Source organism: Mauremys reevesii, linkage group 14 (assembly GCF_016161935.1).
Source record: "Mauremys reevesii isolate NIE-2019 linkage group 14, ASM1616193v1, whole genome shotgun sequence".
NCBI lineage: Eukaryota > Metazoa > Chordata > Testudines > Geoemydidae > Mauremys > Mauremys reevesii.
The window spans coordinates 7,105,899-7,130,637 of record NC_052636.1 but is presented as its reverse complement, the minus strand read 5'-3'; the positions used below and the strand labels follow the sequence as shown (position 1 = coordinate 7,130,637).

Sequence of the window (24,739 nt, the reverse complement as noted above, 5' to 3'; positions counted from 1 at the left end):
AGCCCCGGGCTCTGCCCGCCCCAGCCCCGCCCGGCGCCCCCGGGGAGTGAGCGACCCCGGGGGGGGGCGCTGGGGGGGGGCGGGCACGGGCCGCGGCCCCGGGGACCCCGGGAGAAGCCGCGGAGCCGCCTCGGCCCCCGCGGAGCCGCCGCTGGCTCCGCCCCCCCCCGGCTGGGATGGGGGGGCCCGGCGTGGAGGTCCGTGGGGGTGTCGTGAGGGGGAGAAGCTGGAGCTGGGGAGGTCAGTGGGACGCGGGCGAAGGGGGGAGGGGGGTTAATTGGATCCTGTCCCTCTTGGTGCCACTTGCCTCTCGCCCCCGATACAAATTCTCTCCAGTTCTGCCCCTTTTCTCGCTCAGTGTCTCACCCGGGCTGTAAAATCCGGGGAGATTCGCCCTTCCCGCCAACGAGCCGCTCTCCGTCTCCCCATTTCCCCCTGGTCTCTCCAGGAGTCTGATTTTCCACCTCCAGTTGCAGGTCGTGACACGTTTTCTCTGCACATCTCAAGGGTGGATGTGCCCAGCCCTGAGGCTGTGGGCCCTGGAGGTGGGTATCGCTGAGGGCCTGTTGCCTGCAGAACAGCCGGGGTGGGCGTCTCTTGGGGAGGTGGGACAGGGGGTTAGAGGGAGCCTGGTGCTGTGCCAGGGGCTCTGTCTGGGCTTCCCCCGCAGACTCCTGGGATTGCTGCCGTGCCCAGTGCACAGAGCTGGGGGAGGGGATCCCTGGCACTAGGTCAGGGGATGCCAGGGAAGCAGAGTGAGGGGTCCCACTGACAAGCATCAGGGGGTCCCGCTGGGTGGGGGAGGGGATCCCAGACAAATGGCAGATCCTGCTGTGGGGGAGTCCTAGGCAGGCAGTGAGGGACTGAGTTCCCAGTGGGCGGGTCCCTGGCTGCTGGGGGCTCATGGTGGGGGGAACCCTCTGGGATTCCCAACCTGACACTCATGGTCTGGTGGGACTTCCCTAGCCGGTGGGGCTTTGAGGGGTATCTGGGGTCCCTGGCTGGGGACTCTCAGGGCTGTGGGCTCTGGGAACTTCTACTAACTATGATCCTTCTCTCTGATCAACTTGTGCCAGAGTCCTGGCTCCAAGCACTGCCCGGCATTCCCCAGTCACAGGCCTGTCACTGTGATAACTTTCTATCCACTTATCAGTCACTGTTCGTGTAAAATCACAGATTTTGCTTTTCTCCTCTTTTGAAAACTGCAGGAACTTTCGGTTCTGTTTGGAAAATTTGTGCCCCCCAGTCCTTGTCCTCGATCTGGGGGGTGAGGGAGGTGGGAAGGGGGTCAGCACTGCCGCACAATGGTCTCTTCCACAGCATTCTGGACTCATTCTTTCTGAACTCTGGTTTCACTGAGACCATTGTTAATCCAGAGTCACTGTATGGAAAGACAAGGAGTGACTCCGGATGGACAGTGGGGCAAATGATACCAGCAATTCTCCCTGTGAGGAGGGGCTCTTGTTAGCTGCTCTCCCCAGAGAGCTAAAGGAGGGAAGCTGCTCAAACGCTCTGTCCCTCTCTGCTCAGGATATTGGGGTTCAGCTTCCTGGGTCAGAGGCTGCAGCCTCCATTGTGATCGGGGAGACCAGGCTTAGCAGCTGCCGCTCCCCCAGCGGGGTTCTGTGCTGGGAAGTGACCTGAATTAAAGCTGCTTCTCTGCCCGGCCCAGGGGATGACTTTCTCCAGCTGGTCCTAGCGCCCTAGGGCAGCCCTGGGCCCTGTTAATACTAAATTCTGATCCAGACATTTCAAGTAACTGAAAGAAACGAAGGGAAAATGCTGGGGTCTGGCCTTAAAATGACTCTACACAAACAGACCCCCCCCCCTCCTTTCTCGTCCAATTAACAATTGCAGGAGCAAATCCAGCCATGGGGGAGCAAACTACCCAGGAATGGGACTTACCTACCAGATGGGCAGGAGAGGGAAAAGGAGATAGAAGGAGAAAGAGACTGAAAGGGGCTGTGGGAGAGAAGAGTTTGGAGAGAGATTTCCAGATCTCTAATCTGCCTAGACAGATGTATTGCTGCACCCTGGGTAGAATCACTTTCCTGTGGAAAAGATGAGAAACAGACAGAGGAAAATCCAGTTCCTGACTCCATATCCCTCCTGCTGGGGTGTGGCTGCCGTGGGGTCAGTGTCTGAGGGGATCCCCCACAGTGACTCCTTTGGTTCTGCTTTTTTCTAGCCTTGTGTTCAGAGACTTTGTTACGGGGTGAGGGGAGGGAGAAGGGAGGTTAAAAATGTCACTGTGGGCTTAGCCTGGCAGGAGAGGCCAGGTCTACACCGTATAAAGAGATCAAGCCTTTCTCAGCATGGCAGACTCTAGGGTGCCTGTCTGCAGGGAAAGGGCCTGGGGGAATCATGCTGTGAAATGAATTAAAGCCTGTTCTGAAACCTTCACAACTGCCCTTCTCGCCCTGCCAGGCTGCAGAATAACGTCCATGTTTCGCTCCAGTTCATCCCATCCTCTCGTTGGACAGGGGAGAGAAATGGCTGCAGAGGAGCCAGTTCAGGTAGGTATTATCAGGGGGGTTGCTGGTGGGTTCCTCCCGGGGGGGAGGGGGACAGCAAATACGTGGGAGATGGGAAGGTTTGCACAGGCTGGTTTGCAGGAAATGCACAGGGTGGAGAAAGGGAGGAGGGCAGGGGTGTGCTAAACCTGCTGGGAGTTATTTAATATGTGGCCTAGATTCTAGGAACAGACCCAGGAGGTTCGGCGGTGGAAATGCTCTAGTTTGTGGAGCAGAAAATAACCCCGCTGCATGGGGCTGGGAAAACTGACCAGACTCGTAGTGCTGGAGCCTGAGCTCACTAACCAGCGGCTGCTGTGAGATATGAAGGAGGCACCCACCAGTGAGGCTTAGCGGAGATTCCCCTCCCTTCACATCCAGCTCTTCAGAATGGGGAGGGTGTTGGGCTTCCTACCAGGGAGCTGTCCCTGGACCCTGCTAGGGGCTCCATCTCCTGAATCAGTCTGTGGCTAGTAGGTGTGTGATGGCTCTGCTGGGAGAGAGGAGGGGCTCTCGCTTCGTCCCCTCCCCCTGGTGTTTTCTGGATGCTCTGAGCAGGGTGGGGGTGGGACTCTGACTGCAATCCACCCAGAATTTCTGTTTGGCTCCTGTCCCCCATGTATAGGGGGGCTGTGAGTGGGGCAGCAGGTACTGAGTGTTGGACTCTTGCTCTTTCAGGGGCCGGTGACCTTCGAGGAGGTGGCTGTGTATTTCACCAGGGGAGAGGGGGCTCTGCTGGACCCTGCTCAGAGAGCCCTCTACAGGGATGTCATGCAGGAGAACTATGAGAATGTGACCTCGCTGGGTAAGGGTTACTCTCCCCTCTATTCTTGGAAGGGGAAAAGAAACATTAGTTTGTGTTTTATCTTTGCGTTTCTTTCATAAACAATTCTGACTTTTATGCCTCATTACTTGTAGTCACTTCCAATTTTTTTTTCAGTAGTTAAAAGTCTTGGTTTATTGTTTTATCTAACCAGTGTGCTTGGATTAAAGTGTGTTGGAAACTCCATTTGGAATAACAAGGCTGGTGCATGTCATTTTCCACTGATGAAACAACAGATTTCATATGAGCTCCCATTGTTCAGGAGTGTGCTGGACAGTGCAAAATGCACATTTCTGGGGGAAGTCTGGGAGCAGAGAATTTTCTGGGGTTCTCCTGTGGGGTACTGTAATTTGTGAGTCACTGACTAGCAGCACTCAATACTGTGTAGCTGGGAGCGAGTTACATGCTGGAGACTGCGTGTGAACTGCCCAGGAGTGGCTGCTCTCAGTAGAGCAGTGTAAAAGGCACCCCAGCTTGGGGAACTGAGGGGACACAGCTGTTAACAGTCCAGATTGTACTGTGCTTAATGTCACAGACACTCAATTTCAAAGAGTCTCCTAAAACATACAGAAAGTAAATCCACATCCCAAAAATCGAAGTCTCCCTGGCACTGCTTCTTGCTGACAGATGGGTCCAGAGACAGAGTCCAGGGGAAGCTGGAAACATAAGCGTGGGGTTCAGTGGAGAACGGGAACAGGAAGGGCAGGGATATTGAATGCAGGATCTCAGCAGTCCTAGATGTCAGGATAACACATAGTGCAGCCCATTGGCAAACATAATCCCAAATATACATAGAAAATGATGGGGTCTAAATTAGTTATTTCCATTGATTTATACAAGGGCAATAAGATATTCTCTGTATTACTGTTTGTCCCTTTTTAAATAATTCCTAACATCTTGTTTGCTTTTTTGACTTCCGCTGCACACTGCTGGATGTCTTCAGAGAACTATCCACAATGACAAAAAGATCTTTTTCCTGATTAGCCTAATTTTGCCCCCATCATATTGTATGTATAGTTGGGGTTATTTTTTCCAATCTGCATCACTTGACATTTATACACATTTGCCATTTTGTTGCCCAGTCACTTAGTTTTGTGAGATCTTTTTGAAGTTCTTCACAGTTTGCTTTGGTCTGAACTATCTTGAGCAGTTTAGTATTGTGACGTTATTGATATAATCTGGGACCATATAGAACATGGTTGCAACCAAGGTCCTGTAGTGGCACCAAATCTTATGTGAAGGGGGTCATATAAGGTGTCCAAGACCAGGTTATGGGTTGCTGGTTATAATTATGGTGTCTATATGTAGGTATCATTTTGTAGTTGAAGTTATGAGTATTGGCTCTATCCTGTCTGTATTTCAAACTTAGGCTGTGCTTCTGGGAGACAGCCCAGACAAGCTGGTATTAGCTCTGCCTAGCATGCTTGATGGCCCATTAAGGACCATCAGCTATTCAACTGACCCATTGAGAGAAGGCAGATATGCCTTGTAACTCAGCAAAGTATGCAGGGACTTGCCCATGTGACTCCAGACTCCATTTTGCTGTAATTTTCCACAGTAAGGAACAAAGAGGTTCTTACACCTGGAAAAGCCTATAAAAGGCTGATGCCTCATCTCCATCTCGTTTTCAATCCTGCTTCTTACCTCTGGAGAAACTTTGCTACAAACTGAAGCTCTGAACAAAGGACTGACTGACCCATCCTAGAGGAGGATGTACTCCAGAGACTTGATTTGAACCTGCAGTTTACTCCATCACTGCTACAAGCTTGAACCAAGAACTTTGTCATTACTGCATGTAATTGATTCCATTTAACCAATTCTAGCTCTCATCTCTATCTTTTTCCTTTTATGAATAAACCTTTAGATTCTAAAGGATTGGCAACAGCGTGATTTGTGGGTAAGATCTGATGTGTATATTGACCTGGGTCTGGGGCTTGATTCTTTGGGATCGAGAGAACCTTTTACTTTTATTGGGGTGTTGGGTTTCATAACCATTCCTCCCCAGGACGAGTGCACTGGTGGTGATACTGGAAGACTGGAGTGTCTAAGGGAATTGCTTGTGTGACTTGTGGTTAACCAGTGGGATGAAACCAAAGTCCTCTTTGTCTAGCTGGTTTGGTTTGCCTTGCAGGTGGAAAAATCTCATCACTTTCCATACAATGTTGCTACACAGTTTAACAGGAGGATATTCAGTAGATTATGTCTTTTAAAATGATACCTCACAAGCCCTACAGTGATAAATGAAGGGGAGGGGAGGGATCTCCCTTTTATAAACACCCAGCCAGGCAGATTGCTGTAAAATCCTTGTTGGTGTGACTTCTCTGCTTGCTTTGCCTGTAAAGGGTTAACAAGCCAACAGGTAAAAGAAAAGGAGTGGGCACCTGACCAAAAGAGCCAATGGAAAGGCTAGAACTTTTTTAAATGGGAAAGTAACTTTCCCTTTGTCTCTTGTTCTCCGGAAAAGGCGACACGGAGTAGCAATGCTGTGTAAGGCTTGAAGCAGGTATGAAAATTCATCTTCCATACCTATTTTGGCTTTTGGATCTCCTCTGCTCTATTCCAGATGCTTTTCTTTGCTTGTAAGCTTTAAGCTGAACCCCCAAGAAAGCTATTTTGGGTGCTTACAAAAATTTTCTTTTAAGATCTAGCAAAAGCCTAAGTTCCAGATGTATTGTTTTCCTTTTCAATTTTAATTGAAAAGGGTCTTTATCAGGTGACTGACTGCAGGTGCTCTAATTGGCTTCAGGTGTTCTAGTTAATCTATAGCAAACTTTCTTCCCTCTACAGGGAATAAGGCTCCCTTCTAACCTTCTCCTGCTGCCCTCTGGCCAGGCTGTATCACACTGTGTACTGAGAACTCCAAGGCTTTTCCATGTCATGTGCTGTGAAGCTTGTGTTTGAGACACAGGAATTAGAAGCCACTTGGCAAAAGGAATATAAAGGGCAGCTGCATCATCTCCATTTTGTCTTCAATTCCTCTTCCTACCTCTGGAGCAACTTTTCTACAAGCTGAAGGCTTGAACAAAGGACTGAATAATGTGGATGTGTACCAGAGAGCCTTTCAAGCCAGAAACTCACCAATACTGCTAAGAACCAGCTGTATAGATTTCTGAATGTGTCTGACTGCTTTCCCATTTAACAACTCCCTATTTCTTTCTTTTATAATAAACCTTTAGTTTAGATGCTTTCTTGCTTATAAACCTTTAGGTTAGATGCCAACGATTGGCTGGCATCGTAGTATTTTGAGTAAGATCCAAACCTATACTGACCTGGTAATGTGGCTGACTCTGGGGTCAGAAGAACACTTTGTTTATGTGAGCAGAGTTTTTAAATAACCTCTCACTGTGCTGGACCTAGGTGCTGATTAGGAGTCAGAGAACTGGGATGGAATAAAGGGGGCCGTGTGATTTCTTTTTTCAGTTTCTCGATAACCAGTGTGGGGGATCAGAAGCACAGTTGGTGACTGGTCGGTGAGTTTAACTTCCGTGTTAACCACCAGTTTGGGGAGCCTCTGCTCTCCCTTTTTCAGCCTGTCCTGGTCTTGGCATTTTCAGTGAGGACTAGCCCAGGCACACCGGCTCACACCAAGTATTAAAGTTAAATTAATAGAATGTTTTTTTATGACAAAGTTTTATGAAATCAACGGAACTCCTTTGTTTTCTTTCATCTGAGCAGGGTTTCCATTTTCCAAACCTGATGTGATCTCCCAGCTGGAACAAGGGGAAGAGCCGTGGGTCTCAGACTTGCAGGGTTCAGAGGGAAAACAGACCCTGAGATCTTCCTGCAGAGGTGAGGAAACATTAAACCAACTCTTGAGTGTGAAAGTGCCTGAAGGAAACATCTGGGATGCCCTACCAAGCCCTTGAGAGGTCTCTCAGTTCATTATTGTTGCCAGCAGGGGTCATATCCTCAGGGTAACTATAGCTCATGGCTTCCCGTAGATTCTAGCAGACACCAGGCAGTAGCTTCCTCCCTTCCCCCTGAGAATTTGGATGGCATTTGAAAGCCAAATTGATCCTCCTCACTCCTGTTTTGGGAAGAGTATCGGGGAGTTCAGTTTGTGATTTTTATTTGACCTCCCTCCAGCACTTAGGTTGTTTTGGCTTTTCACTTTTCATCCCTGTTTGATGTTTCTGTCTTTTTCACAGCAGGTGGTGCAATGGCATGTGAGAAAGAGGAGCAGAATTCTCAGCAGAAAAATGTTCAGCAAGTGGATAAGCACAGAGCATTATTGCAAAGATCAAAAAGCAATGTGTCCAGGAGTCATGAGGAGGAAAAATCCTGTGAGATTCAGCACGGACCAGAAAGAGAACAAGGAAACCAGCCGGGGGTGAAAATGGGTAAACGTATTTCCTCTCAGGGAACTCAGAAGGACCTCAAGGAAACCACAACAGAGCAGGAAATCATCATTGGAAAGAGAAAAAATACATGCACAGAGTGTGGAAAAAACTTATGTGACTACTCAGCCCTTCTTAATCATCAGAGAATCCACACAGGCGACTGGCCCTATGAATGCAGTGAGTGTGGGAAAACCTTCACTCAAATATCATCCCTTTCTAGACATCAGAGAATCCACACAGGGGAGAGGCCCTACGAATGCCGTGAGTGTGGGAAAACCTTCAATCGCAGATCAGCCCTTTCTGTTCATCAGAGAATCCACACGGGGGACAGGCCCTACGAATGCCGTGAGTGTGGGAAATCCTTCAATCGCAGATCAGTCCTTTCTAAACATCAGAGAATCCACACGGGGGAAAGGCCCTATGAATGCCGTGAGTGTGGGAAAACCTTCAATCGCAGCTCAGACCTTTCTAAACATCAGAGAATCCACACGGGGGAAAGGCCCTATGAATGCTGTGATTGTGGGAAAACCTTCAATCGCAGCTCAGCCCTTTCTGTTCATCAGAGAATCCACACAGGGGAAAGGCCCTACGAATGCCGTGAGTGTGGGAAAAGCTTCACTAACAGCTCGGCCCTTTCTGTTCATCAGAGAATCCACACAGGGGACAGGCCCTATGAATGCAGTGAGTGTGGGAAAAGCTTCACTCAAAGATCAGACCTTTCTAAACATCAGAGAATCCACACGGGGGAAAGGCCCTATGAATGCAGTGAGTGTGGGAAAAGCTTCACTCAAAGATCAGACCTTTCTAAACATCAGAGAATCCACACAGGGGACAGGCCCTATGAATGCTGTGATTGTGGGAAAACCTTCACTAGCAGCTCACACCTTTCTAGACATCAGAGAATCCACACCAGGGGACAGGCCCTGTGAATGCTGTGAGTGTGGGAAAACCTTCACTCTCAGATCAGGCCTTTCTAAACATCAGAGAATCCACACCAGGGGAAAGGCCCTATGAATGCAGAGAATGTGGGAAAACCTCTTGGCACTCAGCCCATGTTAGCCATCAGAGAATCTGCAAGGGCAGTGAACACCATAAAACGCTCTAGGGCTATCCATTTTTTTTCTTTAATACTTTTCCTGATTCCCACATAACAACTTTTTAAATCTGTTTGAACTGTTTGCAGCACCGTTATCCCTCAGCTTGGCCAGATGAGTGGCCCATTTATGCCTTTTGTAGTTTGCCTTCTTTTGAGCTGCGCCCATTTGTCCTTTCTATCAACTCAATTATCCCACAAGTAACTGGAGTGTGCCCTTCCTGTGAGGAACCAGGGAGCGTCACATTTATACCATTCCTCCTATTGCAAAGTGATTGTTAGAGTCGCCAGTGATACAGATTGAATCCTTGCCAGTTGTTCTCACGTTGCTCTGGGTTGTGCTGAAGAGCAGTTACTTTGGGAATTTTTCATGTTATAGTTAAATAAAGAGGAGCAGGGGAAAAAAGTGTCATTTCAGCCTCTGTGACACTGGAAGGAGATGGGGTGGTTCAGAGATTCCCTCCTTCCCCATCACTCCAGAACTGTTACATTTTGGCTTCTCTGTGCAGAGTTTATTTTCATCACATTCTATCCCTCCACTTCTCAAAATGTCATGTGAGGAAGAGTTCTCAGCTGTCTGTGCTTGGAGATGATGCTTTGATTTCTTTCCTCCTATATCAGAGTCGCTATGACTGGAGATGAAAGTGTCAAAGACCTGGAAGGGGAATTTAAATGGATCCCAAACATAGTGTTATTATTTGGCGTTTAAATTCCAGGTTTCATCTATTGGTAAAGCCACTTCTGGCAAGAGGACTATTTTGTCCCCCATTATGGGATGCTGGGATACTTACAATTTTGTAAATAACATAACTGACTATTGAGAGAGTGCTGAGTAAAGCTGCTTTGGATGGATCAGAGGAGAATGTGATGGGTGCTGGCATTCTGAGACCCTCAAAATCCTGCCCTGGGGGCCAGACAGTTAAGCAACCAGCATCCACAACCTCTACCATGATAGCATCCTGTCTAGCGACAACTCACTTATCAATAGCTGGGGTCTGAAATCCTCATTTCTTTGTTGTTCTATCACTGTAGTCTCCACTTTCCTATTGCTTGTCTGCATAATCTCTGTCTGGTTCTGTGATTGTTTCTGTCTGCTGGATAATTAATTTGTTGGGTGTAAAGCAATTCAGGTGGTGGGGTATAACTGGTTAGATAATCATGTTACAATATGTTAGGATTGGTTAGTTACATTTCAGTAAAATGATTGGTTAAGGTATAGCTAAGCAGAACTCCAGTTTTACTGTATAGTCTGCAGTCAATCAGGAAGTAAGGGGGGGAATGGAATGGGGGTAGGGGAATTGGAGTTATGTTTTGCTAAGAGGGGAATAGGAAGAGGGAATGGGAACAGGGACATAGACAAGCCTCTGTGGTGTCAGAGCTGGGAAGGGCGATACCGAGGAAGGAAATTGGCATCATTGCTTGCTGGAAGTTTACCCCAATAAACATGGAATTGTTTGCACCTCTTGAACTGCGGGTATTGCTGCTCTCAGGTCATGCGAGAAGGACCAGGGAATGGGAGGGTGATGGGATAACCCCTCTGAGAAGTACATCTTTCAGGGTGTGGAAAACCCTGGAATCAGTATAATTAAGCTGCCCTAAGCCATGGTTAGATAGTGCTAAATGAAAGGACAGATTGTTCTGTCAATGTAGCTATTACAGGGATGGAAAACCCCTCCACTCACTGTAGCAACTGTACTCCACAGTGCTATAGCAGTGTCACAGCAGCATTTTAAGTGTAGACAGCCTCAGAGTGAGACCAGGTCTGGCTCTGTGGATGTTCCGGCACTACAACAAGAGCAGTGACAATACACTGATGCTTCCGTAGTTGGCAGGATTCAAACTTGCCTGGGGAGACCCCAATGGATTTCTAGTCCATCGCCTTTACCACTCGGCCACAACTACTTGGTGTATAGGTGCTTCACTACACAATGATTCTGTTCTCACTGAATTGTCACTTCACATTGCTCAGACCAGCTCCCCCAGCACACTCCTGACTGTGCATTAGTGTAGGTGTGTCCATGGCTGAACAACAAGAGTTCCTGCCCATTTCCCTTCTGGCTGGAGCATGATTAGAGAGTGTTTGTGGATAACGACATTGCTATAGATTGTTGTTCATTCCCCACACTGACAATTCAGACCGTCCCGTTCCTCTTCGAATCTCCACCAGATCATGCCAATAGCCGGAATCAGGATTTCTCTGGGGCGCTGAAATGTTTCAGGGGGTTGGTGCATGAACTCAGCCTTGCATCCATCCCTGATGTTTCATGGACTAACAACAGCAGCGTAAAGAAAGAGCTGATCCAATATCTCACTGTCAGAGGTGAAGGTGGCCTCGTCCCATCTGCATGACCATTCCCATTGCAGGAGAGAAGGTTTCAATGGAATTGAATGCCCTGGCTCAGACAAGAGACACAGGGAGGTTTTGCTGTTCATGGACCTGTGCAAAGGAAATTGTGTCTGTGTGAAATTGAGGAGGGAAATGAAACGTCCACATGGTGGCCCAATGCCCTAAGGAATGTGGGCGATGGACTCTGGCTGGGAATGATTTCACAGGATCAATGTATTGCCCTGATTAAAAGCTATGGCTAAAAGGCAGCACTGTTGTCAGTACCTGAACCTGTGTAGGGACACCCGAGTGGGTATCAAGTCCATTGCCTTAACCAGGGGTATTCGATTATTTTATCAAGATTCAAATTTCTTGGTCAAGGCATAGTCAATGTATAGACGCCAGAGAAAATAATACACTGATGATAAGAATATAGAAATATTTTGCAGTCACTATGGGCATAACTATGATAATTGTTTTGTGTTTCACTCTTTATATATGGCACCACCTTCCTTCCCTTTAGACTTCTAGTTTACCAAGGGTAAAACTAAACATCTCTTCAGATAGCAGGGTGTGTTTGTGTTCATTCCTGCTAGCTACACAGGGATTTGATGTCGCTGCTTTCAATCCTCCGGCTCTGCCGGGATAAGTAACATTTCAGGCTGTCACTGAACTGAAGGAGGGAGATCATTTTTTGACAGGTTACGCCTCCTCTTAAAGGTGTTTGTCTGGCAGCCTTGGTTCCCAGGTCTCTCCTGAGGGAAGAAAGTTTCTGTGAAAAATACCAAAACTTTTAACAGAGCGGAGGGAAAGGCAACGGCCACATGATGAGGCCAATATGTACCGCAACATGATTCTTTTATGTGGGATGACTCTGAACACTGACTGATCTGCACTCTCTTGTGTTTGAAGAGATGTTGAGTTTTGCACTTGGGAACCTATAAGGCTGAAGCAATGTTATGGATAGTGACACTGCGATTGAAGGGTGATTTAAGGTTGTAAAAAATTGTTAAAAACACTGAGCTTAAATGTGAACTGCCTGTTATTAAAGGCTGGTTTCCCCACGTCAGTTCCATAAGCTCTGCTAGAAAGGCCCTGGGTTCTCTCCTGCCTCGGTGGGAACTTGAGGGAATCATCCCCTGCTGCCCTTGGCTCCAGGCTGATTTTTCTGGGGAGGGGGCGTGGAATTGATTTGTTTGCTGTTGAGAAGGGAGCCAGGCCAGTTCTCAGGGAACGAGAACTCCCAGCATCTGCCCAGCCCAGCCCAGGCTGCTGCCCTGTCCCAGCCTCTGTTCCCCTGGGGGCCCTGCGTGTTTGACTCTAGAGCAGGCCGGGAGCAGCAGCTGAGGCAGAGGACACCTGGGCTGGGCAGATAGGAGGGAGGTTAGCAAGTGGAAATGGTAAAACTGCAGTGAAGTATTACCTTAGACTTGACGGCATTTCTCCATTGGTCTGTCTGCTTTGGGGCTGGGACAATGACATGTCCTGCTGCATTTGTCATTTCAAAGGGTGGTTTAGGATTTTCATTCTCAGACACGGTGCACAAAGCAGGACTCAACCCAGGGTGCAAATGAAATGAGCCACTCAGGTTCTGGCGGCCACAATGAGCATTTGGTGAGAGAGCTCAGACCTGCCCCTGTCCCAGAGGGAGGGGGGGTGTCTACAAGGGGCTTGGACCACTGATCTGTCAGTGCCTAACTCCCAAACTTTCAGTAACTCTATTATCAGTGCCCGTGAGTGTAATTTAAACCATGAGAAAAACCACACTCAGCTAGACCAAAGGCCCATCTAGCTCTGAATCTTGTCCTCTGACAGTCGCCAATAGCAGGTGCCTCAAAAGCCACCACTGGGAGTTGAACCCAGGATCACCTGTTTACAAGGCAGGTGCTTTAGCCAGCTAAGCCATGGTCCCTGCCTGGGTGTAAGACATAGTGTCTGCCCACACCTGACTCCCTGCCATCTCCACCAGGCCCTGACAAGCTTTCCTTGTGTTTGGATTCTGCAAAGCAGAGGAGCAGGTGACGTTTTCCTTGCAAGCTGTGTGTGTGAGTGAATCTTTGGCCAGGTCTGCACTACAAAGTTGTTTCAGCAGAAATATATTGCTCAGGTGTGTGAAGAACACACAACGCTCCCTCGGTCGGCAGCTTGGTGTGGCTGGTGTACACACTGCAATGCCACGTCTGGCGACAAAACTGCCCTGTTTTGGTGACAAAATAAAACCACTTTGATGAGAGGCCTAGAGCTTTTTGCAGCAAACGTACAGTGACAGAGTGCCAGTGTAAATGCTGCTGGTCATTAAATCACCATAACTGGTCTCCGACAGTATCCCACAATGCCCACCGTGAACTCGCCTGCCCTGCATTCCTGCTAAAGACGCTGGGCCCCTCCCCTTTCCTAGCTCCAGGAAGTTCTGGCAGCTGAGCCTGCTGCTCTGCTCCGGCAGCCAGGAGCAAATCACTGCCGTGCAATGCTGCTCTCCGGCACTGCAAACACAGAGCAGGGTGGTGGGAACTTCCATACATGGGGGGGCCACCGGCATCTGAACTGTGACACCCCATGACACCCCTTCCCTCGAGGAGGCTCTTACCTTCTAAACAGGGACGGCTGTTTTCTAGTAAAATCACTAAAAGGGAAGGAGAAAACTCGAAAGAGGTTCCTCCTGGCGCTCACGTCCGTGAACCCAAATACTCTCTCAGTCCTCAGAGAGAGACCTGGAGAAGGAGACTTGCTGAAGCAAAGCCACAGGGGTCTCTGAGGTCTCCTGGCCCCTCGCCCTGTCCTGCCTGGCTGATGTCAGCATCTCTCTGTGAGGTCACCACCTCCCCCCCACACCTTTGACCAATAGTCTGAGGTCCTGCAAAAGGCCTTTGTGATGTCACTGCCACACCCCTCCCTTGCTGTGCCAATGTCCTGCCCCTGGCCAGGCACTTTGCAGGTTTCAACTACTCCCTGTGGATCACCCCACTCAAGGAGCGTTCGTTCTAGGCAGCAAGCGGCTAGACAGGGAAACATCAGATGCTGCTCCCAATGCTACACTCAGTTTTTCAGAAATTAGTTGACTTTATGGCCAGAAGAGACCATTAGAGTATCTAATCTGACCCCCTGCATATCACAGGCCTCCTGTAGGACACAAGAGCTACTTTTGGGGCAAACACATTCCAGAAAGGCATCTAGTCTTCATGAAATGACATCAGGAGATGGAGAATCCACCACTTTCCTTGGTAGCTTGTTCCTGTGGTGAATCATCCTCGCTGTTGAATATTTGTGCCTTAGTTGCAATATGAATTTGTCTCTTTTCACCTTCCAGCCATTGGATCTTGTTATGCCTTTCTCTGCTAGATTCAAGAGCCCTTTAATACCCAGTATTTTCTCTCCAATATGGCACTTCAACGGAAGTCACCTTCAATCTTCTTATGATAAGCTAAACAGGTTGAGCTCTTTCAGTAGCTCATTCAGTAGAAGGGATTTTTCTGCAGCCCTCAGAACATTTGGTGGCTCTTTGCTGCCCCAGCTCCAATTTCACAACATCTCTTTTTCAAACGAGGACACCAAAACTGGAGGCAGTATTCCAGTATCAGTCTCACTGATGCCGTGTCACCTCCTGTGACGTTATTGACATAATCTGTAACTGTATAGATCACCGTTGCCACCACTGTTCTATATTTGCAGCCAATATTGTAGAAAGGTGTCGTGCAAGGGGTCTATGAAGAGGTTCTGATTGGCTGATTATAAGGATGCTATCTCTAGATGTGTATCATTTTTGTAGTTCACGTTATGAACATTGGCTCTATGCTGCCTGTATTTCAATCTTGTGCTTCAATCCTCTGCTTCTGGGGAACACCCCAGACAAGCTGGTGTCAGTTCTGCGTAGCCTGCTTGATGGCCCATTAAGGACCATCAGCTGTACAATCGCCCCACTGAGAGAAGGCAGATACGCCTTGTGACTCAGCAAGGTAGCAGGGACCTGCCTATGGACAGAACTCTAAGGTTTTCTGTGCCACGTGCTGGATAGAGTGTCCTTGGGACAAAGAAAGCAAAGACCACATGGCAAGAGACTAGAAAAGGCTGATGCCTCGTCTCCATCTTGTCTTCATTCCTGCTTCATACCTCTGGAGGGACTTTGCTACAAACTGAAGCTCTGTACAAAGAACTGAATGCCCCATCCCAGAGGAGGATGTACTCCAGAGACTGGATTTGAACCTGCAGTTTATTCCATCACCGCTACAAGCCTGAACCAAGAACTTTGCCATTACTGTATGTGAAGGGTTAAAATCTGTGTGTGTTTTGTATAACAACCTGGTCTATGGATTGTGCCAGCTCTTTTCCAGACCCAAAGTCCAGAGTATGGTCAAAGGACCAGAGGCCTAGCAAATAGTGATCAGCTAAGAGAAAGCTGGGTAAACAGAAAGCCTTGCTTGCTAAGATAGGCCTGGTCATCAAATTGCCAGGTGTTGGAGCTAAGAACTAAAGAATTGTGTCTTATTCAGAGTTACAGATTGAACAAAGAATCCCTATTCCTATTGTGTTTGTTTCTTCTGTAGGGAAACGTTCTTCCCACAGATCCAAGCTTGAGTTTATGAAAAGTTGGCACGTCAGTATAAGATATGGCATCCTTCCACCTGCCTTCCAAGGGACCAATGCCTGCCTTAAGACACACAGAAAACTCTCTTTATTGCCATATACTTTAACTGTTTCTTTTCTGTAACCCCTAGGAATGTACCTGTTGGACAATCAAAGGAATTGCTCCATTCCTATGGATCCCAAATCAGAATTCAACATATATATTTTATACTAATAACATTTTATCAAAGTATTAATGAAATGTTAACTTGCTAACTTGAGACCATGGGTGGAGACATTATTTAATCTGTTAATCATTGGCTAATGTGCTTATCCTGTCTTGCAAAACCTGTCCCGGGACATGGAACTGCCTAGCCTGTCACTTTCCCCCGCCCGTGGAAAATCTATATATTCTATTGTAATTAATTAATTAACAGTGTCTCTGAGCCTAATAAGCCCACTCCGCCAGCACTGTGTGTAATAAACTCCTATTCTTGACCTCTACGCGGTGGAGATTTGTGTCCTTCACAGACATCTGCTGAATAAAGAGGAGATTCAGCGTCCAGCTTGGCTGAATGTGTCTCCTCTCCCCACAGCTTGGTGATCTTTTGAGGAAATGGAGACGACTGCCTTTGCCTGGCTGTACATCGCTTGCAAAAGAAACAGGTCTTTTTGGTGACAAGTGTTGAAAGGAGCCATTAGACAAATGTGGAGACAGGAAAAATGTCCCCCAATTGAACTGGCATCTGTGAATGCTGAAGCCACAACACAGAGCACTAAACACTATATGAGAATGGCTGGTGTCAGAAGAGTCTCTACCAAAGCCTTTTCCCACCAGCAGGGGCCTCTCTGTGCACAGAACTCCTGGTAGCGTGATGGCTGCAGGCAGTGGAGAACTCCATTTTGGCATCTCTTTTGTGGTGAACATCTGCAGTGGCTATTAAAAGGTCTCTAGACAGTGATCTTTGGGAAGAGCTGGCTGAAGAACCTTCCTACTAACCAGGAGAGCCTGGCTTGGCCTACCAGTTCTTCCCTGCCGAACCTAGTGTGTCTGGTTGGCTCCTTTTTTTGTATCTCTTTTCAGAAAAAGAAAAGATCTGTCAGCAGAATCCTTCTAAGTGCTTGTTCAAGACAGAGAGAGCCTTCCTTGCGGCTAAGTCTTGGTGCCATGGGGCATGCCTCACTGCAGCACCTCCTGCTGACCATCCTAGCAATTAGCTCTGGTTCACCGGTGCGCCTTCATCTAGTAGCGTCTGGCCACCATCTGTTCTATCATTAGGACCCATGTTGCTCTCAGGACTTCAGTGTCCTCTTATGGACACAGCCCTCTGGCTGTGCCCCACTCAGTTCTCTCCCCCCTGCTGGGGGGTAGGGGGGGGGATGTCCTCTATCCAGACACTTGCCTCAGTGGCCGGCTGCAGTCCAGGGTGTAGCCACCTGTGTCAGTGGCTACTGAGGCAAAAGGTGTGAACCTCCAACCCTGCCATCTGTTTCCCTGGACCATTTCCCAACAGACCTAGAACCTTCCTCCACCTTTGTATCAGGGCCTTAGTCTGGCAGTAGTCAGCCAGGAGGTCACTCATGCACCCCTTACCCCAGCACTACTCTGATCATGGTGCCCTCCCGGCTCCTTCCTTCCTTGCAGCCAATCCTCCCTCCTCAAACTCCAAGGAGTGACTAACTCTTCGGGTGCTGAGCAGCTCTTTATATATGGGCTGCTCCAGCAAGCCTTCTCCTGATTGGCTCTCCCAATAAGCCCTTTCTTGATAGGCTGGGTTCTGCACAGGCTCTTCAAGGCTGCCTTAATCTTTCTTCTGCTTGTTTGGGGCAGACAGCCCACCACACATGGAAAGTGGCAAATGAGAAGTCTGGAGCTGAAGGAAAGGTTACCATGACTCAGAACTGAGCCGAGGTTGCTGCGACTGAAACACAGATCACTAACCATTATATGATCACAGTGACTGGTGGGAGAGGCACATGTTAGAAGCCCTCTGTCTACTCAGCTGTGGCTTTCTGTGCACAGAGAGCCAGACACCTCAAGGTCTGCAAGTCTTGAGGGAAATGGGGAACGTCTGTACTTTAGAACTTGCAGGTGTTGACTTGAACCAGCAAATGAAACAGTTGCAAATACTTTCTTCAGGCAGGCACCATGGCTTAGCTGGCTAAAGCACCTGTCTTGTAAACAGGAGATTCTGGGTTCAACTCCCAGTGGTGCCTTGGTGTATGGATTTTGTCTCCTCTGCTCACATTTTCCTGTGTCTGCCTAGGAAACAGAAGAGGCCTCCCTTGGTATCCAAGTCATTGCTTGCTAAGGAAAAGGCATCTTTGGAGAGAAGCATGGGAAACAATCAAATCACAAACCTGGAGTTGATGAAAACGCTGCTATGACTGGCATTGGCATGGCGGTTGCTTCGACTGCAATTGCTGCAACACGAGAGCCTGCGCCACACATCCTTGTGATTCCCTGGAGATGTTCACACACAGATGTCATGTCACCTTCCTTTTGATTGTCATTGATGAAAAATGGAGCGGTTGGGAGAAAAGTCCCAGAGAGTCGCACCGTGGCTAAGCTGGGTGACTCACCTGCCAGGTAAAGTGGAGTTAGGGATGCAGCTCCCAGTAGTGCCTTAACAAATGTGTCTGCTCTTCCCACCTTTTGGTGAATCTTTTGCGGAAACAGAGAAGACTGCCTCTGCCTTGCAGTGCAAATGCTTGCAAAAGAAACCAGTTGTTTTTTCTGACAAATGTCAGAAGGAGGCACATAAGAAATGTGGAGACAAGGTCATCGTAACTCAACTTGCATCCATGGCTCTTGAGGGCAGAACGCAGAGCACTAAGCACTGAATGACCACAGCAAAATCTAAACTTTATACCTTATTACACTAGGCAGTAGTTAGGTCAAGCAATTTTCTCATCCTACTGGATGTTACCCTCCTTAATACATAGAATTCCCCCTAAAACCTGGATTACTGTCCTCAGATGACCTTCATTTTCTCAGGATTCCTGCTGCTTCCAGAATAGGTGGGGGAGAAGAAAGGCAAAAACATGATGCCACAGTCTCCTATTTTATATCCTTAGTTCAAGTGTCTAAGAGACATTTGCCCAGACGTGTCTGGGTGGGCTCTGCTGAGTCACTAGGTTGGGGAATCCTCCTGGTGTGGTCTTGTGCAACTGAGTCATAGACTTGAGCGGTCCCCACAGTGTTGTGTTTGGGCATCTGTCACTGAATTGGAAATCCCTTAATTACAATTCCTCTGCTGATTCATGGCTGTTGAACACCCTCCTCGGCAGGGGTCACTAGCAAAATTATAGCCTATTTCAGTAACAACCAGACAGCAAAATGCATAACTTCACACACCCTCATGCTATACATATTTGGACAGAATAACCGATTTCAGCAGATCATGACTTTTCATATGATAACTTACATGGAATGGTTGGTAGGACATATCACAGCCATATAGGAATGATGACTATGTGAGCTACAGGGAGCTATTTTGAAGTACATCATGTCACAAAAGCCTCCAGAGACTGGCCTTTGGGAAGAGCTGACTGAAGAGCCTTCTGAGTAACTGAGAGATCCAGGCTTGGCCCTGCCAGTTTGTGCTTGCGAACTAAACTTGTCCGTTGGGCTCCCTTTTTTGTGCCTCTTTCACAGAAACAGAGCAGAAGTTCTTGGCCAATCCTTGAAAGTGCTTGTTCAAGACACAGGGAGCCTCTGTGCTGGGGCAGGGGTAGGGCTGCAGGAGATGGTCGGGGGTGGAGGTGCTTACCTCGGGCAGCACAGCTCCCAAAGTGACTGGCACACACTCCCCTCCGGCAGTGGCTCCTAGGCAGTGGGATACGGGGCGGGTCAGCTGTGGCGTTTGCACTCAGGGCTGCAGGGATATGCCGGCCACTTCCAGGAGCAGTGTGGCAGGGAGGGAGGGGGCAAAGTGGGCAGGGAGCCGCCATAGCGCTGCTGGCACATCTCCGTGTGTCACTTGGGGAGGCATCAGGTCTCTGTGGGCTGCCTGGGGCAGGGGCCGAGGGGGCTCGGGTGACCTCTTTGCCTCCTCTCTCCAGGCTCCCAGCCCATCTTGCCGGCCGACAGGGATTTTAGGGTGCAGCAGCGCAGGGAGCAGGAAGGGCGAACCACAGCGGCTGCCTCCCCCACATGCAGGAAAATGGATTGACCTGCTGGCCCCACAGACTAAGGCACCAGGCCTCCAGCTTGCCCCATTTGACCCAATGGGTTGATCTTGTGGCCAGAATTATTTGCAGTCGGGATTTCCCCCAACAGTGCCCCACAGGGGTCCAGGGTCAGCTCCAGCACAGGCCGCACAGGAAGGCTTAATGCTCAAGCTGCAGCACATGCTGGGCAGGCTTAAGGCCGGGCTCCCCGTGGCAGGAGAGAAGAAGACGACTCGGCCCCTGGAGGGGCAGGCTGGGGCTTCCTGGATCCCATTTGCTCACAGCCAGCACCCTGCCCCCACTCCCATGTCATCAATGGCACCCCCAGGTCAGCCAGAATGGAGCAGCGGTTTTCACTGCACCAAGTCCACTTACGGCTTATAGGCAACTCCCAACCCCACCCCCCCACAGCCCACCATGTCAGCCAGAAAGGAGCCCACTCAGTCTCGCCATTGCTGCTTTTCCTTCCCCCCAGAACCCCATTGAAAGGTGATGTCATCCCACATAAAAGAATCATGTTGTGGTACATATTGGCCTCATCATGTGGCCGTTGCCTTTCCCTCCGCTCTGTTAAAAGGTTTGGTATTTTGCACAGAAACTTTCTTCCCTCGGGAGAGACCTGGGAACCAAGGCTGCCAGACAAACACCTTTAAGAGGAGGCGTAACCTGTCAAAAAATGATCTCCCTCCTTCAGTTCAGTGACAGCCTGAAATGTTTCTTATCCTGGCAGAGCCGGAGGACTGAAAGCAGCTACATCAAATCCCTGTGTAGCTAGCAGGAATGAACACAAACACTCCCTGGTATCTGAAGAGATGTTTAGTTTTACCCTTGGTAAACTAGAAGTCTAAAGGGAAGGAAGGTGGTGCCATAAAGAGTGAAACACAAAACAATTATCATAGTTATGCCCATAGTGACGGCAAAATATTTCTATATTCTTCTTATCATCATCAGTGTCTTATTTTCTCTGGCGTCTATACATTGACTATACCTTGACCAAGAAATTTGAATCTTGATAAAATAATCGACTACCCCTGGTTGAGGCAATGGACTTGATACCCACTCGGGCGTCCCTACACAGGTTCAGGTACTAACAACAGTGGCTGCCTTTTAGCCATAGCTTTTAATCAGAGCGATACATTGATCCTGTGAAATCATTTCCCAGCCGGAGTCCATCGCCCACATTCCTTAGGGCATTGGGCCACCATGGGGACATTTCATTTCCCTCCTCAATTTCACACAGAGACACAATTTCCTTTGCACAGATCCATGAACAGCAAAACCTCCCTGTGTCTCTTGTCTGAGCCAAGGCATTCGATTCCATTGAAACCTTCTCTCCTGCAATAGCCATGGTCATGCAGAGGGGACGAGGCCACCATCACCTCTGACAGTGAGATATTGGATCAGCTCTTTCTTTACGCTGCTGTTGTTAGTCCATGAAACATCAGGGATGGATGCAAGGCTGAGCTCACGCACCAACCCCCTGAAACATTTCAGTGCCCCAGAGAAATCCTGACTCCGGCTATTGGCATGATCTGATGGAGATTCGAAGAGGAACGGGACGGTCTGAATTGTCAGTGTGGGGAATGAACAACAATCTATAGCAATGTCATTAACCACAAACACTCTCTAATCATGCTCCAGCCTGAAGGGAAATGGGCAGGAACTCTTGTTGTTCAGCCACGGACACACTCACACTAATGCACAGCCAGGAGTGTGCTGGGGGAGCTGGTCTGAGCAATGTGAAGTGACAATTCAGTGAGAACAGAATCATTGTGTAGTGAAGCACCTATACATCAAGTAGTTGTGGCCGAGTGGTTAAGGCGATGGACTAGAAATCCACTGGGGTCTCCCCAGGCAAGTTTGAATCCTGCCAACTACGGAAGCATTCGTGTATTGTCACTGCTCTTGTTGTAGTGCCGGAGCATCCACAGAGCCAGACCTGGTCTCACTCTGAGGCTGTCTACACTTAAAATGTTGCTGTGACACTGCTACAGCACTGTGGAGTAGACAGTTGCTACAGTGAGTGGAGGGGTTTTCCATCCCTGTAATAGCTACATTGGCAGAACAATCTTTCCTTTCATTTAGCACTAACCATGGCTTAGGGCAGCTTAATTATACTGATTCCAGGGTTTTTCACACCCTGAAAGACGTACATCACCCTCCCATTCCCTGGTCCTTCTCGCATGACCTGAGAGCAGCAATACCCGCAGTTCAAGAAGTGCAAACAATTCAATGTATATTGGGGTAAACTTCCAGCAAGCAATGATTCCTATTTCCTTCCTCGGCATCGCCCTTCCCAGCTCTGACACCACAGAGGCTTGTCTGTGTCCCTGTTCCCATTCCCTCTTCCTATTCCACCCCTTAGCAAAACATAACTCCAATTCCCCTACCCTCATTCCCATTCCCCCCCTTACTTCCTCATTGACTGCAGACTATATAGTAAAACTGGAGTTCTGCTTAGCTATACCTTAACCAATCATTTTACTGAAATGTAACCAGTCCTAACATATTGTAACATGATTATCTAACCAGTTATACCCCACCACCTGAATTGCTTTACACCCAACAAATTAATTATCCAGCAGACAGAAACAATCACAGAACCAGACAGAGATTATACAGACAAGCAACAGGAAAGTGGAGACTACAGTGATAGAACAAAGAAATGAGGATTTCAGACCCCAGCTATTGATAAGTGAGTTGTTGCCAGACAGGATGCTATCATGGTAGAGGTTGTGGATGCTGGTTGCTTAACTGTCTGGCCCCCAGGGCAGGATTTTGAGGGTCTCCGAATGCCAGCACCCATCTTTTGTTCGCTTAAAACGTGAGCAGGGAGATTCCAACACTGCAGAACTCATGGAACTCCAGGAAACGTGTAACTTTAGGTCCGGGTGAGTGTGCCTAAAAATCAGCTGTGCTGGAGAAGGTCTCTAGGATTTGAAAGAGATGTGCCATCTTGGCCTCCCTAAAGAGTGTCATCAAATATTAATGAAAACTAGGGTTGATAAGTCACATTGTTTGTAGCGTTAGGATTTGGGACTGGTCCAAAGTGCCAGTTTTAAGACTCTTTTTTCCTCTCTCTTGGGTGTTCTGGTTTCTGCATAGAGACGTGGTTTCAAATCCCACTCCTGACGTGACCATTTTCTTTTATCTGGAGAAAATGGCCTCACTTCAGTCTCCTTTGCAACAATAGAGCACCATTTGTTTAGCTTTTCTATTCCAGTAGTTGTGAGAGACGTTCCAAACTAGGGGGAAACAGGGCCTTTTCTCTCAACCGATCAATTTTTGTCTTCCTTCATTCCAAGCCATTTTCTCAGATACAGCCGTATTTCTCACTTTTTTGTTCAGCGTTCTTTGCTTTTATGAAATGTTAGGGTCATCATTTAATTGCCACACAACTGTACTTATGAAGTGAAGTGAAACACAATATTTTTTGGATATTCTTGCAGAAGAGTTTTGCTTTCTGAACTGGAATTGAACAGGGGCTACCCAAGGGGGACAATGCGACTCCCTTTTCTTGCCTCATCCGAACAAACATACATTCCTGATGCCCTTTGTTTCCTTGCCCTTTTTAGGGTAAATTTACACTTCTCAGAAGTAGAATCCTTTACAAAACCACTCAAAATCTCAGCTGTGTCGTAAGCAATGGCTTCCGGAAACATGCCCAGCTTTTCTTTAATTTGGTGACACGGGTCCAGGCAAGGGACTGGATACAGGCCTGGATCAGAATCTTCGTTACCAGAGCTAGAATTTCTATTTAAAAAGAGCTATTTTTCTGCAGCTATTAGATTTCCAACACTGGTTTCATTTTATACAAATTTTGAGCATCTATTAAGGATAAATTGAACAAAAATACCACTTCTCTTTCCTCAACATCTGCATCATGAAGGGGAGCATTCCGAATAGGAAAGATCTTCTGTGGGGCATGGGTTACAAAAATGCTTCGGGAACCAAATACATGGGCATTTTGCCAAGTTAAAAATCACTTAATGTGGAATTCTCTCCCCAAATCATCTGAGAAAATACTGACTTCAATAATTGAACTCCACTGTGATCATATGCACTTCCTTCAGTTAGTTGGGCTTCTGCTGTTGTTCACCATTTCCGAATAGAGATTTTAAATCACTGCTGTTTCTTTGTTAGCGTGTGCAGTAAATTGGAGAGTTCTCCACTGTTGACAGAACTGCACTTGAAGTGTCATCATGGAGGGGTGGGGAAAAAGCAAAGCTGAAGTGACAAATGAGGACTTTAGGAAATGGTCATTTGTCTTCAATTCTCCAAGAAATCTGAGCTACGTCCTATCGAACTGAACTAATATCCAATTGGGTGAGCAAACAGCCTTCAGGAAAGAGAGAAACCCACATCACAGAAAGACAGAATACATGGCAATGAAAGTATCAAGAGAAATTCCAGAGCAGGTTACATCTGATTATTTAGAATCAGGACAAGAGATTCTCCCATCACATTCTCCTCTGATCCATTCAAAGCAGCTTCACTCAGCACTCTCTCAATAGTCAGTTATGTTATTTACAAAATTGTAAGTATCCCAGTATCCCATAATGGGGGACAAAATAGACCTCTTGCCAGAAGTGGCCTTACCAATACATGAAACCTGGAATTTAAACGCCAAATAATCACACTATGTTTGGGATCCATGTCAATTCCCCTTCCAGGTCTTTGACACTTTCATCTCCAGTCACAGCGGCTCTGATATAGGAGGAAAGAAATCAAAGCATCATCTCCAAGCACAGACAGCTGAGAACTCTTCCTCATATGACATTCTGAGAAGTGGAGGGATAGAATGTGATGAAAATAAACTCTGCACAGAGAAGCCAAAATGTAACAGTTCTGGAGTGATGGGGAAGGAGGGAATCTCTGAACCACCCCATCTCCTTCCAGTGTCACAGAGGC

General features: G+C 47.9%; 1 non-coding gene and 1 pseudogene across 1 annotated transcript; one reads left to right on the top strand and one right to left on the bottom strand.

Moving 5' to 3' along the window:
• LOC120381419 overlaps nt 1–24,739 on the bottom strand; it is a 304,954-nt pseudogene that overhangs the window by 178,948 nt on the left and 101,267 nt on the right.
• On the top strand, nt 17,799–17,872 carry TRNAT-UGU. Its single transcript has one exon. It is a non-coding gene; the product is annotated as a tRNA-Thr (tRNA).